The 19,342-nt window shown below is 45.1% G+C and overlaps 1 protein-coding gene across 1 annotated transcript in view; it reads right to left on the reverse strand.

Annotated features, from left to right (window-relative positions):
• The window catches only part of LOC124789430 (golgin subfamily A member 7), a 96,405-nt gene that overhangs the window by 76,607 nt on the left and 456 nt on the right, over positions 1-19,342 (reverse strand). The window lies entirely within an intron of this gene.

The following is a 19,342-nucleotide window of genomic DNA, read 5'->3' on the forward strand; positions in this document are numbered from 1 at the left end:
GCATACCCAACACACCTGTTTGCTCTGTTTGATTAAGTAACAGACTTTGGCAAACAGTTGTTTAAAGATAATAAGACCAGCAGAGGACAAGTGCTGCTTAAGACATTGCAGGGTGCAATGTCGATCACAGATAGCGGTGGCAATAACCATGCTCCACCACAGAACTGGCTGATGGCAAAAGGGGTATGTCAAGCAGGGAACGGCAATGCTGGTGGTGCAGATTTTTTTACTGGACAGATCACAGATGACTTCACCAATACAAACTGACAAAGATGGTGGAAACTCAACCTGAGAGGTACGATAGAGACCAACCAGCACGATGGAAAGCCCAATGGGGAAACCTGGTCTTCAGTAGGCTATCACAGAGGTCAATGTGCGGCGACCATTGTAAGGAAGGAAGAAGGGGAGGGGAAGAGAGCAGAAGATCAATGGTAGAGCAAGTGATAATTGTGGCACTAAAATGAGGACTGGAACCATCATTGAGAAGGCACAGGTCGTGGTCCACAAGAAATTGGTCAATGAGAAGCCCCTGACTAGATGAAGAAGCACCGATCCACAAAGGGTGATAGGCATTAAAATCCCCAAGAAGGAGGGAGGAAGTGGGGAGTTGCTGAAGGAAGGCAGTTATGGCAGCAGACGTAGGTGCCCTTTTAGGAGGTAGACAGAAATTACAAACCATGATGGCAGAGTCCAAATGTGCATGAATGGCAGCTGCTTCCAATGCAGTACAAAGTGGGATCCATTTACTAACAATATCCAAATGGACGAACATGCATACCCCACCGGAAGCCCTCAAAGGGCCAATCCGGTCCCGCCAAAGCATGGACCTCACAAAGGGTCAGTGAATGAAATTCCTGGAGAGTGACACAAGCTGCTGAGTAAAAGACAAATAAGGGGGTTGTACCTCTGGGAGGTAACAATAGTATCCATTACAGTTCCACTGAATATTCGCAGAGTGAGTATTTAAAGGGGAGGCAAACGGGCTGGAGCCAAGCACACCGCCATGCCACTATCCATCACCAATGACAAGGGGGTGACACCCATAAATGTCAAACTCAGGTTGTGAGGGGCTTGATGGCACCTCTGAGGACACCAAGGGGGGGGAGGGAGAGGGAGAGAGAGAGAGAGAGAGAGAGAGAGAGAGAGAGAGAGAGAGAGAGAGAGAGAGAGAGAGAGAGAGTGTACACCGCTTGTCCTGAGACTTACTTTTCTTCTTCTTCTTCTTCTTCTTCTCCTTCTCCTTCTCCTCCTCCTCCTCTGCCTCTTTCTTAGGTTGAGGAGGGCAGGGCACAGAGAGGGAGCAGGCTTCCGCAAGATCCAGTACCAAAAGAGAACAGATGCCCATGGGGAGCACACACGGGTGTTCTGGGACTGAGTTGTGGTACTAGGCCTCCGGCCTGCGAGACAGAGAGAAGCCAGTGGGAAGGGGCCTGGGAGGGAGCTCTATCACTGGTGGACACCAAAGGGGGGGTGGGGGCATTTCTTCAGCCAGTGAGGTAAAGCAGCACCAAGAGGGGAGGGCGAGGGGACTGCAGGAGAAGGGGAAGGAGAGGGGGACGGGACTGGGGTAAGAAAGGGGGAGGAGGAGAAAAGGACATAACAGAGGTTAAAACAGAAGTTGTTGACAAAGGGTGGAGTTGGTTATATTTAGATGGGCCTCAGTGTAAGGTAGACAATCCATGGACTCATACTTGTATCTTCTTTTCTTTCTTGCAAGCCAGGCAATCTGGTGGGCAGGAAGAGTGACAGTTGTGACAATTTACCCAAATGGGTGGTGGAACACAGGGGCTGCCCTCATGGAGTGGGTGTCCACAATCACCACACAGAGGGTCCACCGTACATGTGCTCAAAACTCAAGCACTGAAAGCACCTCATGGGTGGTGGGAAGTATGGCTTCACGTCGCACTGATAACACATAATCTTGACCTCCTCTGGGAAGGTAACTCCCTCAAAAGCCAGAATAAAGGTGCCAGTATACAAGTGCGGTTGCCCTGATGACCTTCCTGCCCTCTCCTTCCAGATTAGCCTGGAGTTCCTCATCAGTTCAAAGGATGAGATCCCAATGAAAAATGACTCTGTGAACCATATTCAGTGACTGGTGAGGTGTAATATACAACAGGATTTCATCAAGATGATTATAAGCACAAAGAGTTGCAGATTGGGCAGCAGAAGCAGATTGGATCAACAGGGAACCCAACCGTGTCTTACTGACAGACTCCACTTCGCCAAATTTGTCTTTGATATTTTCCACAGAAAATACCACCTTAGTGGTGATGAGTGTGTCTGTCCATCCTAGTGCATACAAGGTAGTGTAAAAAATGTTTCACTCCAAGCCCAAAGTAAGAAGTGAAGTGTTTGGATCTGATGGGTGCCCAACAGCGAGGTCATCAGCACCCTTACACTTGTAAAAACAAATGAATGTGGAGATGAAATAAAAGTGTTTTACACGCATGCACTCGAAATGACCACACAGTCTCCATGTATCACATGCACTCTCACATGCGCGAAAACCGATTAGGAGGGAAAAGAGCTAATCAAGAAATTAAAACACAGAGAAAACAAAACACACAAGAACAAAAAGAAAAGCACAGGGAAATGTGATTGGCTGACCACTTACAAAAATATAAGGTGAGCCATCCACCCTTTGACACATTAAGAACATCTCCCTAAAATCTTGTTAGAAACATTGGACAATTCACAAAACTTTAAAAACCTACCCACATTAGTTTAATCATTACATAAAATATACAGCAGATCTGTCACAATCCACTGGTTGGCAAATAAAATGCAGTCCAACTGAATGTAGATGCCGCCATCTGAATGCCACATGCATCACACATTGGAGGGTTCTCCTGCCGAAATAAGAATCCATGTGTCATACGGCTGTGACCTTTGCGAAGACAAGTAAGATGGACCTTGTCCCGCCGACGTGGCTGGAAGGAAGTAATCCACAGCTGAGTTGTGGGCTTGATGACACAGAGCTTGTTATCGCTCACTGACAGCCACTCATCTTCCCATCAACACATGACTTTGTACCTCAGCGAGGTGATAGCATGCAGGGGGATAACGCACCGAAATACATAGGATCACGACACATCTCCTTGGCTGCTTGATCCGCCCTGTCATTCCCCGCAATTCCAATGTGCCCAGGTACCCAGCAGAAAGACACCAACTTCCCCAGTCATTGCAGTTGTAGGAGGGCATGCTAGATATTCTGGGCTACTGTATCTGCTGGATACAAACGTTGGAGAGAGTAAAGTGCACTCAGAGAATCTGAGCAGATGAGAAATCTAAAACCAGGAGAATGTCTCATCTGCTCTACTGCTCACAAGATCGCATATAATTCTGTGTTGAAGACGGTAAATTCTGGAGGCAGTCTGACCTTGAGGGCATGATCCGGGAAAACAATAGAGCAACCAACAGCATCCCCCCGCTTAAGATCGATCTGTAGAAACAGCTATATGGTCGTGCACTGAGAGCGGCTAAGGAGTTGCCTGGTCTCTAACAAACAGACCAGATGGTTTTCCATTCGCTCCAGGGTCTTTCCTACACAGCCTGTTAAGGCGTTACTCCAATAACTACTGGGATAGGGCTCAAAATTTCCTCCCTCAACAAGTTGGGGAAGTTGCCTGTCTGCCATATTAGATTAAAACATTCGAGGAGGATTTCCTTTGATACCGCTGATAAATGTCAAAGCATGCAGTACTGGATTTGGTCATGACCGGGTGCAGTGTCACGAACCTCAGTCAGTGCCGATTTGAGCTCCCACATGGAGAAAGGGGAGTTGTAGACCTCAGAACTGTTGGACCTGAAGTCCAACTTTTCCCTCTCTGCAGTTACATGATAGCAACAAAACGCCGGATCCTGGCTTGCATTGGCAGTAGTTTGTGCAAAATGTTCGGCCAGCGTCTGAACAATGTCTCTGGGTGTCTTTTGGAGGCACCCCTGCTTCAGCACTGCAGCTATCGGTAAACGGCTGCATTTACTGGAAATGCTCAGAATGGCTTTGCATACTTTTATAGAGGAAGTGGAACGATTGATGCAGTCCAGGTACGCTTGCCATGACCTTTTCTTACTCTCCCTAATGACACATTGAGCCTTGGCCCACGAGACTTGAAAGGCCCTAAGGTTGTCTGCTGTCGCTCGGCATTTAAAATGTCTAAGAGCCACATGCCTTTCCTAGATCGCGGAATGGCAATCGTGTCCGCCAAGGTACTGGTCACCACCTGAGACGACCTGAGGACTGTGGGACAGAGAAGTCAGCGGCACTATGGATCACTCATATGATGTGGTCCACCCATCCTTGGACGCTGTCACAATGTTCAAACACAGCCAGCTGGCTGAACCGTGTCCAGTTAGCCCTGCTCACCATCCATTTTGGGGGCTTAACTTTAAGTGGTGAGCTATTTAGTAGGTGAAGGAGGATTGGGAACTGGTCACTGGAATGAAGGTCATCTATGACCTCCCACTGAACAGTCAGCGAGGGTTTGAGAACAGAAAGAGTGGTCGATGACTGAGAATGGCCCAGAAGCAGTAGAGAAATGTGTGTGAGTACTCATGTTGAGGATGCACAGCTCGTGAGATGGCATGAGGCCCTCCAAAACCCAACCTCGAGGGCAAGTAGTTGGAGCCACACAGAACATGATGGGCACTGATGTCTCCCCGGAGGAAGAATGGTCATGGAAGTTGTGCGATAAAATCTGTGAGAGCCTCAGAGTCTAGTGCGTGTTGCGAAGGTAAATAGTGAGCAAACAGTGATCCTTCAACACACACGAATTTGAACTGCAACTGCTTGCAGGTCAGTAGCCAAGGGGAGAACAGAGGAGTGGTGCATATTAGTGACAAACACTGCAACACCTTCATTGGCACTTTCCCCCAATAGGTCATCCTTGCAGTATAGCATATATCCCTGTAGCACAGGGACACCTGTGTCTTTAAAATGCATTTCTTGTAAACAAAAGCACAAGGGATGTGCCTGCACTAGGAGTTTCAGTTCCTCCACAGGAGTCCTGAACCCATTCATGTTCCACTGTAGTATGGAAGCCATGTCATTGGTGCAGTTTTCATTTATCCCTATCTTTGCCCGGGGAGGTGAAGCACTTTAATAGCATGGGGGTGTGGAGGGGATGCCTGGATCCAAGGCATCTAACTCTATGATATCCTCCTCATCAGTCAGATGGGAAAGAATGATGTCTGGCGGCACTCAGGACAGCTTTTGACCCAAACGTCATGAGCCTTTCCCTGTACACCGACCCTTCGTGGACGAAGGGGAAAGGGGGCACTGAGAGGCACTTCTTTTCTTGTACCTTCTGGATGCTTGCTGCAGAACTGTTGTTGGTCTTTTCTGGTACAGCTGCCTGGATTGCTTTTTTCCGTTGACATTTACACATGCAAGTACAGGTACTTGTGGTGGATACAGGCATACTAGGCATCACCTGTGTTGAAGCGTCTGCCTTGGGAATAGATTTCTGGACCATGGAAGATTGGTTTGTTGGTTTAAAAGAAGGGGAAAGGGACCAAACTGCTTGGTCATCGGTCCCTTGTTCCTGTTAAAACAATTAAATAGGGGAAAGAAGAAAACAAACGAGATGTAGAGCGCAATAAGAGGAAATACGACAAAAATGACAGAAAGGCATCAGACACTACAAAGAACAAAAGAGAACATTAAAACAAGAAAGCAGATTACCATGGCTGGCTGACCATGAGAATAAGAAGAAGCCAGCCACTCTGCAACTCATTAAATCTCCACCCTAAAAGCCTAGGTGTATACCATGGAGGTGTACGTGAATGGACCTTGAGGAGAGGTGGTAGCGGGAAGGACTCCAGTTCAGACAGCAGGCACCAGACATGAAATGGAAATTTAAGCCCTGACCTGGGCCGCCAATGAGGGAGATGAACCACCATGGTTGGGAAAGGAGATGGTAATTTTTATGTGCAGGAGTACTACGAATGTGTGCAACGTAACTGGCGAGCAGTTACGCACGTCGGATCCACAATGGACGGACTCCGGCCTCCACCAGCACACTGGTCACCGGACTGTTTCTAAAAGCTCCCGTTGCTAGACGAAAGCCACAGTGGTGCACTGGGTCAAGTACACACAATGCTGAAGGCGCCACCGAGCCATAAACCTAACTCCCATAGTCAAGGCAGGATTGAACAAGGGCTTTGTAGAGTTGCAGCAGAGTCGAGGGGTCTGCACCACAGTTGGTGAGGTGCCGCCAGCAATTCCACTTAAGATGACAAAGGTGAGGTAGCTAAGTCAACTAGGTGTCGAAAACCAGTCCTAAGAATCGACTTGTCTACACTACAGTGAGTGGTTCGTCATTAAGGTTAAGTTCTGGTTCTGGATGAATGGTGAAATGCCGACAGAAATGCATGACACACAACTTTGTGGCTGAAAACTGGAAGCCGTGGGCTAGAGCCCACGACTGCACCTCGTGAATGGCTCCCAGTAGGTGCCACTCAGCAACACCAGTACTGGAGGAGCAATACGAAATGCAGAAGTCATCCGCATACAGAGAAGGTGAGTCCGACGGCCCTACAGCTGCTGCTAGACAGTTAATAGCCGCTAGAAATAGAGAGACACTCAATACGGAGCCCTGTGGCACACCATTCTCCTGAATGTGGGGGGAACTATGGGAGGCACCAACTTGGACACTGAAAGTACGGAGCAACAGGAAGTTTTGGATGAAAATCGAGAGCAGGTCCCGGAGACCCCACTCATACAATGTGGCAAGGATATAATGTCGCCAGGTCGTGCCGTATGCTTTACGTAAGTCAAAAGACGGCAACCAGATGTTAGCATCTGGAAAAGGCTGTTCTGATGGCAGACTTGAGGGACACAAGATTATCAGTGGCAGAGCGACCCAGGCGGAAGCTGCCCTGACATGGAGCCAGTAGGCCATGTGACTCCGGGACCCGACCCAATCCAACCGCCGAAACACCATACATTCCAGTAGCTTACAAAGACAGTTGCTGAGGCTGATGAGCCAGTAGCTATCCACATTACACGTGTTTTGACCGGGTCTGAGCTCTGGAATGATGGTGCTAACCCACCATTGCAATGGAATGACACAATCACACCAGATCCGGTTGAAGATGACGAGGAGATGGGGCTTGTAGTCAGGCGAGAGATGTTTAATCATCTGACTGTGATCCGATCTGCCCCAGGAGCTATGTCGGGGCAATGTGCAAGGGCGCTGAGGAGCTCTCACTCTGTAAATGGGGCATTATAGGGTTCACTGCGGCATGTAGTGAACGAGAGGATTTTCAGTTCCATCCACCGTTTGAGTGTGTGAAAGGCTGGGGGGGGTAGTTTTCCGACGCAGAGGCTCCAGCATAGTGCTCAGCAAAGTGCTCGACAATCGCGTTTGCGTCGGTAAATAAGATGCCATTGATGTTAATGCCAGAGACACTTGTTGGGGTCTGGTAACGAAAAAGATGTCTGATCTCCATCCAGACTTGGAAAGGTGATGTATGGCACCCAATGGTTGAGACGTACCTCTCGCAACACTCCTGTTTCCATCATTTTATAAGCAGGTGAATGTGGGTTCCGTCCGCTTAAAGGCTATTAGGTGCTCTAGAGAAGGGTGCCACTTATGTCGCTGTTGAGCTTGCTGATGCTCTGATTGCCTCAGCGACTTCCGGCGACTATCAAAGGACTGTCTTTCGCCGGACGGCACCCTATAGAACGAAGGATCGCATTTTCCACCACAGGAATTATCGTTGTACTGACCTGCTCAATCACAACATTGATGGCACCATGTGGGGTAGATCCAGAGGTGACAACAGAGGTGAAAGGTTTCCCAGGATGCCTTGTTTAAAGCCCATCTGGGTAGGCGTCTATGGGCTTGACGCCGGAGGAGTGACAGGAAGATGGGGAAGTGGTCACTACCAGACAGGTCATCATGTGCCCTCCAGTGGATAGATGGGAGAAGGCAAGGGCTGGAAACCGAGAGATCAATGGCCAAATACGTGCCATGTGCCACACTGAAATGTGTGAGGGGCACCTGTATTCAAGAGACAGAGGTCGAGTTGTGACAATAAATTTTCTACCTCCATACCTCAGCTGGTAAGCATGGCGCCACCCCACAAGGGGTTATGCACGTTAAAATCTCCCAAAAGTAGTAAAGATTTAGGGAGCTGATCAATCAGTGCAGCCTATACGTTCAGGGGTACTGCACCATCTGGAGGAAGATATACATTGCAGACAGTTATTTTCTGCATCATCCATATCCTGACAGCCACAGCTTCAAGAGGGGTTTGAAGCGGCACAGGTTCACTACATACTGAGTTGAGGACATCGACGCAAACTCCACCTGACACTCGAATATAGTCACTACGGTTCCTGTAATATCCCTTATAGCCACGGAGGACAGGGGTCCGCATTGCTGGGAACCAGGTTTCCTGGAGGGCAATGCAGAAAGCAGGTGTAAAGTGTAACAGTTGCTGTAGCTCAGTCAGGTGGTGGAAAAAACCACCGCAATTCCACTAGAGGATTACATGATCGTGAGACTGGGAAGGCATGAAACACTAAATGAGGCAGTCTACGCCTCAGGGTTACCTGCTGCAACCAGGTGAGTACCTGTGCGATCGGCATCCATTGTGTCTAAGGGCCCAGCGAGCTCTAGGTCCTCAACAGACACCAGAATCCCCACCTTATCCTCAGACACAGAGCTTGTAGGTAGTGGCTGTGTGGGTGCCACTGCAGTGCCTTGGTTCTTGGGGTTCTTTTTCTTTTTAGGTTTCTCTTGCTGCTCCTCAGGTTTGTCCTGCTAGGAGTGCTTCACTGATTCAGTCTCAGGGACTGAGGAGGTCCGTGAAGCCCTATGACCAGCTACCTGTGGTTGCTTCAGCTACTGGCGGGTGTCAGCTTTGCCACTGGTACGAACATGGGAAGGGAGTGACCCAAGGGATCCCTTCCTGGTGAGGGGTGCCAAAGAAGACTTACGCTTCTCCAGCTGAGAAGTGTGGACCGATGTCCCTGATGGTTGGGGGGTGATGCTCCTGAAGTAGGTTGTGCAGGAGCAACAGAACAGGGAGGGAAGTGCCCCCCCCCCCCCCCCAGGACATAGCCTCTCATGTTTTCTCTTACCCCAAGTGTAGGTCAGTCGGTCCAGGGTCCTGTAGTCTGTTGTTTTTCTTTCTTTCTGGAGAATCCTGCAAGTCTGGTGAGCAAGGTGAATGGTGCGCCCCACAGTTGACAAAGATGGGAGGCGGGGCACGGGGAGTATTGGGATGTGAAGGACATCCACAATCCCAACAGGTGAGTTGGATGTACAGTGGGAAGACATATGGCTGAACTTCCAGCACAGCATCAGGGGGAGGGATGTATGGCTTTATGTCACAGTGGTAGACCTTCACCTTGACTTTCTGTGTCTTTCTGTGACTTTCTTTGTCACCCTCAAAGGCCAAGATGAAGGCACCGGTGACAACCTGATTATCCCTCGGACCCCAGTGGACACGCCGGATGAAATGGATACCTTGCCGCTCTATATTGGCATGCAACTCCTCATCAGACTGCAAAAGAAGGTCCCTGTGAAATATGATACCCTGGACCATATTTTAAGTTCATATGGAAACAGAAACATCCCCCAACTTGTCACAGGCAAGTAGTGCCCATAACTGGGCAGAGGATGCTGTTTTGATCAAGATTGACCCCGGCCGCATTTTGGACAAGCCCTCCACCTCACCAAACTTGACCTCTAAATGCTCCACAAAAAACTGAGGTTTCATTGACAAGAAAGATTACCCATCAACTCTCGTACATATGAGGTACCAGGGTGAATAAGGTTCACTGCCATCCTTAGCCTGGTGTTGCTCCCATGGTGTGGCCAGGGGGAAGGGGGGGGGGGAGGGGGGAGGGGTGGGGAAATATTTGGGGTCATATTTCTTAACATTGAAGTTGGACCTTGATCGCTTAGAGACTGCTGGTGTTTGACCACCAGCAAGAGATGACGTACTTCGCTTTATGGCGTGTCATCCACCCAGATGCCACCCACTCCAACCAGGGGCCCTCCCCACGGGCACAACCCAGTGGCAGCAAAGGCCACCTGGCAAAATGGCCATTGCCGGGAGTCCCAGTGCCCAAGGGTGACAGGTAACTACTCCTCGGCATACGAGGGGAGTTAATGGCGCAGGCATCAGCAGAGTGATCCCAGACCACCTGGCAGGATGCCATTGCCGGGAGTCTCGGTGCCCAAGGGTGACGGGTAACTACTACTTGGCATACAAGGGGAGTTAACAGCGCTGGCATCAGCAGAGTGATCCCAGTGTGGTCAGGGGGCTACAACCAACAGGGTACACGGCGGCCCCACCACAGCGGACTGGAGATCGTGTTCGATATCAGGAGCAATGAGCTAAGAAGTCAATTATCGTCAAATGCGCAGAAAGCGATACTGCACAGAGGATGGAGGAAAACGGAGCCAGGAGGGTGACTGCGCCCAACAGCTGCAGAATGAGTGGAAGTGCACATCCACGTTGATGAAGGATGTGAGAGGTCTCAGTGCATGATGGACACTATGCACCACGTAAGGCATCCTTCCCCAATTGGCTTGCTCTTCGGGAAAATTTTGAAAAATGGAGGTCAAACCCTACAGGGGACCACATCACATAAAGGCCGAAATGTGTGAGACCTCTTACAACATGCAGGAATACCTCGGGCCTATTCTAGCCCCCAGATCTGAAGGGGGACCATGGAAGAGTATGAGGTGGCAAAGACGGGGTTTCATCGCCTTATATTCTTTTTTGGCTTCAGCATAGGGGATCCGCTTGGTCACTTTTATCTCCCATATTTTGTGTTCTTCAGCAAAAACAGGGCAGTCTCAGCTCCAGACTGGATGGTTCCCAGAGCAGTTGATGCAGATCGCTGGAGACGGGCAGTCGGTCCCAGCACCATAAGCGGCTTTCCACAGTTTCTGCAGAACGCTTCACCACCACAACTCATGGTTGTGTGGGCGAAATGCTGGCATTTATAGCACCGCATAGGATTTGGAATGTGAGGCCGAACATTTAAGTTGAAAGACACCTCCACCTCCCCTCCAAGATGTTTGGCAGTGTCGGAGAATTGAATGTGACAATGAAAGTGGCAGTCTTTTCAGTTGCTCCATTATTCCTGCATATTCGCTGCTCCACATTGACTGTTCCCTGGGATGCCCAATCTTGCTTCAGTTCTGCTATGTCCATATCCATATCTCAGCAGCATGTGACAACGCCCTTACTGGAGTTAAGAGAGGTGGGTATCTCAATAATGATATCATAGTCATCCAGTTTCTGCGATCTCTTAAGAAGGTCTACCTGGTTTGACCTAATAGTTTCGACCAACAATGATCCATTACGCAACCGTTTTAAAGATTTTGATGTTGCAGCAAGGCCTTCCAAACCATTATGGATATAAATGGATGGCACTTTATCAAATGTCCCCTCCTTCCTCTTTATCACCAGAAAAACACTGTTATTCATGATTCCAAGAGACCTGCTACTGCAGTCCAAAGTATTCTTACTATCAGCAGGACTAGCCTGTCTCATGAGTCAGCATAAGTAAGAACACCAAGAGAGGAGGAGGAGGAGGAGGAGGAGGAGGAGTCAGTGAGGAAGGAAATGCAGCCCAGGAAGGAAGAATGGGCCGTAATAGCTTGGGACACTGTGTGCGCCATGCATGAACTCACAAAAGAACCATAAGCCCCTGTGGAGGGGGACGAGATTGTGAGGGTGACGAAAAGCTATTCTAAGTGTGGCGGGCAAAAGGTCAGACATAAACAACCTCATAATTTCAAGGCATGGTTTTAGGATGTCAAAGCCTTGTTCCTAAAATCATGCCCTCAAATAAGTTCCATTCTGACCAACATTTTGTTCACCACAGCTTGAATACCTTTTCATTGCTCTCCCAATCTCCACAATATCCTTGTTAGACTCTATGTTCCTTCTGCACTCATTTCCCTACCCCACTGCTCCTACTCCTGTGACAGACCAGCTGTACGATATGCCTGCACCCTCCTATCACCACCTATACCAGTTCTGTAACTGGCAAAGCATATACTATCAAAGGAAAAGCCACTGTGGAATGAGACACAGTGTGTACCAGTTGTTATGTAAAAACTGTTTGGCCTTTTACATTGGCATGACCACCACCAAGCTATCAGTTAGGATGAATGGCTCTAGTCTTGGTTGTATACTGGCAAGACACAATATATTGTTGCAGAGCATGCCCTACAACATGGCAGTCATGAGCTTTGCGTCTGTTTCACCACACGTGCCACCTGGATTCTTGCCCCCAGACACCAGTTTTTCAGAATTCCACAAGAGGGAAATGGTGTTACACTATGTCCTCGCTTCTCGCCACCCACCTGACCTTAATTTACATTAATTTCTTCTGTCTCAGCACTACATCTCATTATCTACTCTTTCTTCACTCCCTTTTAGTTTTCTATATCTTTTGTTTTCTGATGTATCTATCCTTCCCCACCCCCACATCTATCACAGTCAATGCACTTAGCTTTCCGCTATTACTCACTCACGCACAATGTTTTGTCAGTAACTCTGTCTTATGTATTACAGCATCTTTCCACCGATAAGCTCTCAGGATTTCAAATCTCGTCGAGTGCAGTCACCAACAACCAGTATTTTCTTCTCATCCTGTCTGGGAAGTCTCCCCTGACCCAAGATTCTTGGCAACAAGCTCTCCCCATTTCCTAAACCACATCAGTCCTTTTCTTTCACACCTCTTCCTTCCTCTCCAATCCTTCTACCAGAAGGTGGAGCCACTCGATTTGAAATCTTGCAAATTTTAATACCTTTATATGTGTGTTGCTCTGCTGCTGCTTGGTGAGTAGATTTTTTCCTCTATCCAATTGTTATATTTATTTTCACTAAAGAAACTCTGTTTAAATAAGCTTACTGTATCAGAATGTACAAGGACTAAAAAATTAAGTTAATGAACTTTTTGTTTGGTTACATGTTCTAAAATGTCAAAAGGAAGTTTGTGTGTTATTTCTGTCCAAGTACCATGTACATACAGGAACACACATGATAAACATAGTGCACTATAAATTAGCAGCCTATTTCTACTGAAAAAATATGGTGAAGGGAAGATTTGTCATGCATGTTAAAAATAGCACCAAGTTAAAATTAACTGATAAAGTTTCTGCTTAGTTCAACAATCAGGAGCCTGGGCTTTCTAACTGCTGGTATAAATTAAAAGAGACACTTTAATTATTACAGTATACAGATCAGCCCTGGAAAATTTTGAAATATTCGCACAAGGAGAATTCCTCAGCAGTGCGATCGACTTTTTTGAATACAGTAATTTAGATTAAGATGCCAAGTGACACACCCTGCAGCCATTCACCCCGGTGGGCTCTCATTTGTGAGCGATAGCCAGAATTTTTTTTTTTAATTTTGCGTGTTGCTCAACAGTGTTCAAACAGTGGTGTATGGACTGGCTGTGTAGTGTAACGCATAGGGTCAGGCCTTCACATGCAGGAGATTGTAGGTTTAAATCTCGCAACTTAATATTTTTAATATCTATGGAAATGACTATCACCATCACTTTTATTCAATTAATTGGTTTAAACGCCTTTTTTATTTCTGTTCCTTCATCACATCATTTTGATCATCACATCAACTTCTCCAATTGCTCTCATTTTCCTTCCTATCATTCTTTTTCTACTTGAGATTTTTGTTTGTGAGATTTTAATTAATGTTATCTATTAAATTTGTTTTTTTTTCATTTTATCACCCTATTTTAGTTGTACTTGTTATTGCATTTGTTATTCCTATTCCTCATTTTGCTTGAATGTTGTTTTACTGGCAATACCTCTTTTGTTTAAATCTTCAGAGCCGTTATTTTGTTTATAGTGAAATAGCAATTTAGGTTATGTTGTGAATGTTTGTATGATGATTACCACAAGAAAATCACGCACATCCTGTAATGAAAAAAATTTTTGATACAATTTTACAGTCAATATTAACAGATTATTTTGTCTTTTGTTTTTTAACAAATGGCTCTATTTTCAAATACTTCAATATTACAATAGATAAATATAATTAAACTCACATTCACAAAAATTCCAAGTGGAAAAAGATTGAAGTAGACAAAAGATGAAAAAAATGAGAAAGATCATATGGTGACTAAAATGATCTGAAAAAAGGAATAGAATAAAAATTTTATATTTAAACCAATTACGTTAAAAAACAACAATCAAATTAATTTTTATAAAGATTTAAAAAATGTAAAGCAGCTAATGAGATTAAAATCCACAATCTCCTGTAAGTGAAGGCCTTACCCATCCATTACACCACACGTTCCATTTATGTGATATTGCTTCTTTAACACTACTGAGTGTGACGCAAAATTCTGAAATTTCTTTTCATCGATTACTCACAAATGAGGGCCCACAAGGGTGAATGGCTGCAGTGTGTGATACCTGGGATCTTAAAATACATCACCATAAAGATTGTTTCAGGAAGTCCGTCCCACTGCTGGGGACCTCTCCCTGTCAGAAAAAGTTGAATCATTACTATACCAACTAGCAGGTAAAAGCATGTAGTAATCTGTGGAGTTTTTAACATTAATTTTTGGAAATACTCAGATAAAGAATTTGGAAATGTCACTTAACACCTATAATCTGAGTTACGTTAATTTTCCCACCAGAATTACACAGGAAGGCAGTACACTGACAGACAATTTTTGAGTGAACTACTGCAAACTACATCCTTCTGAATCTGCTTAGTGTATTTTCTCTTGGTCTCTCTCTACAACACACAACCAATTTAAAAAAATAAAAAAAAGTATTTATTCAGTTGCGAATGATAGCAATGACTTGGTATCATGGAAAACAGTGTACCACAAAACTTTTACATGAAGCTGACTGTACGTGAAGTCCAAATTCAAAAGCTAGTAAAGTTCCAAGTCTCGTTTTAGTGTCTGTAATTGACAACATCTCTACTGTTCCCTGAGTTGGTACCCTTGCTCCACATTTTTTCACATTCTACCAGGACTTTCCAGCACACAATTTAATGCATTTATAGATGGATTTCTACAAGTCTTCAACAGCTAGGAAAGCCTGATGTCTGAACATAATAATTCAGGTAGTAAAATTAAACTTAGAGAGCAATCGGAAACAGTCTGAAAAGCTTATAATGCTGTTGGAGTGTAGTTTGCACTGAGAAACAAGCTTTAAGAAAAAAAGTTTGATACATTGCACTGTTTCTAAGTTAATTAGCATTGAAGTTAGCCAATCGAGCCACTGCACGTGCAAATTCAAGCAGCCTGCCAGAGACAGAGTCACCAAACATGTCCTTTGTTTGGTTTCCTAAAACTGAACAAGAGAGCTATAGAAAAACTGGACATAGGCCAGTAGTAAGGATTGAAATCGAGCCAAAGGCTGAGCAGCCTTGACCACTATCATCTATGCTATGAGAACCTGACACTAAATATACAGGGTGTTACAAAAAGGTACGGCCAAACTTTCAAGAAACATTCCTCACACACAAAGAAAGAAAATGTGTTATGTGGACATGTGTCCAGAAACGCTTACTTTCCATGTTAGAGCTCTTTTTATTACTTCTCTTCAAATCACATTAATCATGGAATGGAAACACACAGCAACAGAATGTACCAGCGTGACTTCACACACTTTGTTACAGGAAATGTTCAAAATGTCCTCCGTTAGCGAGGATACATGCATCCACCCTCCGTCGCATGGAATCCCTGATGGGCTGATGCAGCCCTGTAGAATGGCGTATTGTATCACAGCTGTCCACAATACAAGCACAAAGAGTCTCTACGTTTGGTACCGGGGTCGCGTAGACAAGAGCTTTCAAATGTCCCCATAAATGAAAGTCAAGAGGGTTGAGGTCAGGAGAGCGTGGAGGCCATGGAATTGGTCCACCTCTAACAATCTATCGGTCACTGAATCTGTTGTTGAGAAGCGTACGAACACTTTGACTGAAATGTGCAGGAGCTCCATCGTGCATGAACCACATGTTGTGTCGTACTTGTAAAGGCACATGTTCTAGCAGCACAGGTAGAGTATCCCATATGAAATCACGATAATGTGCTCCATTGAGCGTAGGTGGAAGAACATAGGGCCCAATCAAGACATCACCAACAATGCCTGCCCAAACGTTCACAGAAAATCTGTGTTGATGACGTGATTGCACAATTGCGTGCAGATTCTTCTCAGCCCACACATGTTGATTGCGAAAATTTACAATTTGATCACGTTGGAATGAAGCCTCATCCGTAAAGAGAACATTTGCACTGAAATGAGGATTGACACATTGTTGGATGAACCATTCGCAGAAGTGTACCCGTGGAGGCCAATCAGCTGCTGATAGTGCCTACACACGCTGTACATGGTACGGAAACAACTGGTTCTCTCCGTAGCACTCTCCATACAGTGTTGTGGTCAACGTTATCTTGTACAGCAGCAACTTCTCTGACGCTGACATTAGGGTTATCGTCAGCTGCATGAAGAATTGCCTCGTCCATTGCCGGTGTCCTCGTTCTAGGTCTTCCCCAGTCACGAGTCATAGGCTGGAATGTTCTGTGTTCCCTAAGATGTCGATCAATTGCTTCAAACGTCTTCCTGTCGGGACACCTTCGTTCTGGAAATCTGTCTCGATACAAACGTACCGCGCCACGGCTATTGCCCTGTGCTAATCCATACATCAAATGGGCATCTGCCAACTCCGCATTTGTAAACATTGCACTGACTGCAAAACCACGTTCGTGATTAACATTAACCTGTTGACGCTACATACTGATGTGCTTGATGCTAGTACTGTAGAGCAATGAGTCGCATGTCAACACAAGCACCGAAGTCAATATCACTTTCCTTCAATTGGGCCAACTGGCAGTGAATCGAGGAAGTACAGTACATACTGACGAAACTAAAATGAGCTCTAACATGGAAATTAACAACTAGACTTACTACTGCCCACTTCCTTGAAGATATTGGAAAAGATTATGTCTGCAAGAACCATAACACACCACTCTCAAAGTAAGATAAGTCTAAGTTTGGATTTCAACAGGCTCTTGCCATAGAACATGCAATTTTTCATTTCATGGATTGCATTATATGAAATCCAAATGGCAAAATATTGTCAAATGGTATTTCTTGTAACTTGCCAAAATGCATTTGACTGTGCAGTTCACAATGTTCTCTCACAGAAGTTTAAATATTGTGGTATCAGAGATTTTACTGGTAACTGGAGTGCATACTGCCAAACTAAAAGGATACAATGTGTTGTATGTAGAAACAGAGGTTATACACCACAAAGCACCATCTTTAGAATAGTGGCTAATCACATTACAGGTAATCAACAGGGATCAAAACTGGGTCCATCACCTATCAGAAAACAAACAGATCTAGTTGTCCTTTACATCAATGCAAGCATTATAATCACACTTAATGGAGAAACTTTGTTGCTTGAAAAGGTAAATATATTTTCTAGGAAATTAACAACTAGTTCTCTAGAAACGGCCTCACTGAACTTGCATAAAAAAATAAATGTAATTCTACAGAGTGTCCCAGCAGGAATTGTCAATTTCAGAGATATGACAGGGGAACAATAATTCAAAGCAAAAAAGTGTAGCGAACATAGGCTCTCAAATGCCTACTTTCAGAGCCATGAGCAGACTCATAACGATGAAAAAGTGTCGACAGCTCTTAAGATACACATTTTCGAGCCTATCTTTACTTCACTTTCTCGCTTTGAATGATCATTCCTGTCATATCCCTGAAAGTTGAGCATTCCTCCTGGGGCTCTATGTATACTGCAGAACAGCTGATTACACCATTAAAAAAATATCTGTGTGTGTGTGTGGGGGGGGGGGGGGGGGAGGGGGGGGTGTAAATCAATAAATGAAACACAATATTCTAAATGCTTAGGTGCTGATATTGATAAGCATCTGAAATATAAGGCACATGTTACAGACCACCTTAACCACCTCAGTTCTGTAAGTTTGGCTTATGGAAAACAGTAGATTTTGGAGATGCAAATGTAAAAAATTGACAAACTTGTCCTATCTTCACTCACTAACGTCTTATGGCATCATATTCTGGTCTAATTCTTAACTGAGGAAAAAAGTGGTTGTTGTGCAGGAGTGGCTCTGAGCACTATGGGACTTAACTGCTAAGGTTATCAGTCCCCTAGAACTTAGAACTACTTAAACCTAACTAACCTAAGGACATCACACACATCCATGCCCAAGGCAGGACTCGAACCTGCGACCGCAGAGGTCGCGCAGTTCCCGACTGTAGTGCCTAGAACCGCTCAGCCACCCTGGCCGGCGTGCAGGAGTGTCCAGGGCTAATAAGGATAATGCGTGGTACCATGATAGAATCTCATGCAGACACCTTTTTAACACTTTGGATAATTACAACAGCCTCTGACTACTTACTCCCTCATTAACTCCGTTGTCAACTACTCTCACCTCAAAAACAATAACATTCACAAATAACAATTTCCCTCACTTGGCCTCAGTGTGGCATAATGAGTATGGCACATAACTTTCGACCACCTACTCAGTGGTTTAAGGAATACAATGATCCTCACAGTTATTTGCTGCATTTGTGTGCAGAACTTTAAAACAGCTCCTCCCACTACAGAGAATTTTTTTGTTATGCTGCATCTACAATTTACTCTGCAAAGCACTGTGAATGGTATGGCAGTTGATTTGATCTTATTTTTTACTTCACTTCATATTTAGTCCTAAGTTTTTATGGCTATATATCTCGCTCCTTTCTGTGCACACTGAGGCCAAGTGAATGAAAGTGTATTATTTGTGGGTTTTCCTGCTGTTTTTGAGGTGATATTAAAAAAACTTCGAGATAATACCTTCCACTACACAGATAAAAATAAAACTGTTTAAAACAATCCTGTACATAGTCAGCATGTTGCCATATTTTTTGTTGAGAATTCCACATCATAACAAGAAAATGCAATTATGAACCATGGAATGTTCCAATAAGTAACTGACATAAATACCATACACAAAGTATTATATATGGCAGGGAGTACATCTGACAATAAAACTGAGTTATTTAAAAATAAACAGCATATGGTAGGTTATAAATGACAACAACAAGACGTAATGATAACAGACACAAAATACATTAAATTATAGAGAAAAAATGTGGAGGTACTGCATGATTATAATATGGGTTTGCGATAGCTTGCATGAGGTAAAGTAAATATGACACTATCTGCTGGCAGGCAGTTCAGTATCTAAGTTCTCCGTGTGAATAGGCAATCCATTGTGTGTGGACGTTTATACCAAAGTAATTCATGACGATGCTATAAGTTGTTGGATTTTCTGATGCGTGGATCTGATGTT

Source organism: Schistocerca piceifrons, chromosome 3, assembly GCF_021461385.2.
Source record: "Schistocerca piceifrons isolate TAMUIC-IGC-003096 chromosome 3, iqSchPice1.1, whole genome shotgun sequence".
Lineage (NCBI taxonomy): Eukaryota > Metazoa > Arthropoda > Insecta > Orthoptera > Acrididae > Schistocerca > Schistocerca piceifrons.